This window comes from Hypanus sabinus (genome assembly GCF_030144855.1).
Source record: "Hypanus sabinus isolate sHypSab1 chromosome X1 unlocalized genomic scaffold, sHypSab1.hap1 SUPER_X1_unloc_4, whole genome shotgun sequence".
Classification (NCBI taxonomy): domain Eukaryota; kingdom Metazoa; phylum Chordata; class Chondrichthyes; order Myliobatiformes; family Dasyatidae; genus Hypanus; species Hypanus sabinus.
Genome location: NW_026778973.1, coordinates 469,436 through 471,935, shown reverse-complemented (window position 1 = coordinate 471,935; position 2,500 = coordinate 469,436). Strand labels below are relative to the sequence as shown.

At 49.6% G+C, this 2,500-nt stretch overlaps 1 protein-coding gene across 1 annotated transcript in view; it reads right to left on the bottom strand.

Moving 5' to 3' along the window:
* The window catches only part of LOC132385646 (src kinase-associated phosphoprotein 2-like), a 410,120-nt gene that overhangs the window by 320,062 nt on the left and 87,558 nt on the right, over positions 1–2,500 (bottom strand). The window lies entirely within an intron of this gene.

Sequence of the window (2,500 nt, the reverse complement as noted above, 5' to 3'; positions counted from 1 at the left end):
TGGGTGTGTGTGTCTGTGAGTGTGTGTGAGTATGTTTGTGTCTGTGTGTGTGAGTGTGTGCGCGTGTGTGAGAGTGTGTGTGTCTGAGTGTGTGTGAGTATGTGTGTGTCTGTGTGTGTGTGTGAGAGTGTGTGAGAGTGTGTGTGTGTGGGCGTGTGTGTGTGTCTGTGAGTGTGTGTGTCTGTGTGTGTGAGTGTGTGTGTGTGTGTGTGTGAGAGTGTGTGTGTGGGTGTTTGTGTGTGTGTGAGAGTGTGTGTGTGTGAGTATGAGTGTGTGTGTGTGTGTGAGAGTGTGTGTGAGTGTGTGAGTGTGTGAGTATGTGTGTGTGTGTGTGAGAGAGAGAGAGAGAGAGTGTTTGTGTGGGTGTGTGTGTGTCTGTGAGTGTGTGTGAGTATGTGTGTGTCTGTGTGTGTGTGAATGTCTGTGTGTCTGTGTGTGAGTGTGTCTGTGTGTGTGAGTGTGTGTGTGAGTGAGTGAGTGTGTGTGTGTGTGTCTGTGAGTGTGTGTGTCTGTGTGTGTGAGTGTGTGTGTGTGTGTGTGTGTGTGAGAGTGTGTGTGTGGGTGTTTGTGTGTGTGTGAGAGTGTGTGTGTGTGAGTATGAGTGTGTGTGTGTGAGAGTGAGTGTGTGTGAGTGTGTGTGAAAGTGTGCGAGTGTCTGTGTGTGAGTGTGTGTGTGTGTGCCTCTGTGTCTGTGTGTGTATGTGTCTGTGTGTCTGTGTGTGTGAGTGAGTGTGTGTGTGTGTGAAAGTGTGCGTGTGTCTGTGTGTGTGAGTGTGTGTTTGTCTGTACACGAGTGAGTGTGTGTGTGTGGGTGTGTGTGTGTGAGAGTGTGTGTCTGTGGGTGTGTGTGTGTCTGTGAGTGTGTGTGAGTATGTTTGTGTCTGTGTGTGAGTGTGTGCATGTGAGTGTGTGAATATGTGTGTGTCTGTGTGTGTGAGTGTGTGAGACTGTGTGTGTGTCTGTGTGTGTGAAAGTGTGCGTGTGTCTGTGTGTGAGTGAGTGAGTGTGTGTGAAAGTGTGTGTGTGTCTGTGAGTGTGTGAATGTGTGTGTGTGAGTGAGTGTGTGTGAGTGAGTGTGTGAGTGTGTGTGTGTTAGTGTGTGTGTATGAGTGTGTGTGTGAAAGTGTGCGTGTGTCTGTGTGTGAGTGTGAGTGTGTGTGTGAGTGTGTGTCTGACTCTGTGTGTGTGTCTGTGTGTGAGTGTGAGTGTGTGTGCGTGCGAATGTGTGTGTGAGTGAGTGTGTGTGTGAGTGAGTCTGTGTGAAATTGTGAGTGTGTCTGTGTGTGAGTGTGTGTGTGTGTGCCTGTGTGTCTGTGAGTGTGTGTGTGTGTCTGTGTGAGTGTGTGTGTGTGTGTGAGAGTGTGTGTGTGAGTGTGTATGTGTGTGTTTGAGTGTGTGTGTCTGTGCGTCTGTGTGTGTCTGTGTCTGTGTGTCTGTGTGTGTGTGTGAAAGTGTGCGTGTGTCTGTGTGTGTGAGTGTGTGCCTGTCTGTACGCGAGTGAGTGTGTGTGAAAGTGTGCGTGTGTCTGTGTGTGAGTGTGAGTGTGTGTGAGAGTGTGTGTGTGAGTGTGTATGTGTGTGTTTGAGTGTGTGTGTCTGTGCGTCTGTGTGTGTCTGTGTCTGTGTGTCTGTGTGTGTGTGTGAAAGTGTGCGTGTGTCTGTGTGTGTGTGAGTGTGTGCCTGTCTGTACGCGAGTGAGTGTGTGTGAAAGTGTGTGTGTGTGTGTGTGTGTGTGTGAGAGTGTGTGTCTGTCTGTACGCGAGTGAGTGTGTGTGTGTGAGTGTGTGTGTGTGTGAGAGAGTGTGTGTGTGGGTGTGTATGTGTGTGTTTGAGTGTGTGTGTGTGTGAAAGTGTGTGTGTGCCTGTGTGTGAGTGTGTGTGTGAGAGTGTGTGTGTGTGAGTGAGTGTGTGTGAAAGTGTGCATGTGTCTGTGTGTGAGTGTGTGTGTGTCAGTGAGTGTGTGTGTGAGTGTGTGTCTGTCTGTACGCGAGTGAGTGTGTGTGTGTGAAAGTGTGCGTGTGTCTGTGTGTGTGTCTGTCTGTACGCGAGTGAGTGTGTGTGTGTGTGAGAATGTGTGTGTGAGAGTGTGTGTGAAAGTGTGCGTGTGTCTGTGTGTGAGTGTGAGTGTGTGTGTGAGAGTGTGTGTGTGAGTGTGTATGTGTGTGTTTGAGTGTGTGTGTGTGTGAAAGTGTGTGTGTGCCTGTGTGTGAGTGTGTGTGTGTGAGAGTGTGTGTGTGTGAGTGAGTGTGTGTGAAAGTGTGCATGTGTCTGTGTGTGAGTGTGTGTGTGTCAGTGAGTGTGTGTGTGAGTGTGTGTCTGTCTGTACGCGAGTGAGTGTGTGTGTGTGAAAGTGTGCGTGTGTCTGTGTGTGTGTGTGTGTGTCTGTCTGTACGCGAGTGAGTGTGTGTGTGTGTGAGAATGTGTGTGTGAGAGTGTGTGTGAAAGTGTGCGTGTGTCTGTGTGTGAGTGTGAGTGTGTGTGTGAGAGTGTGTGTGTGAGTG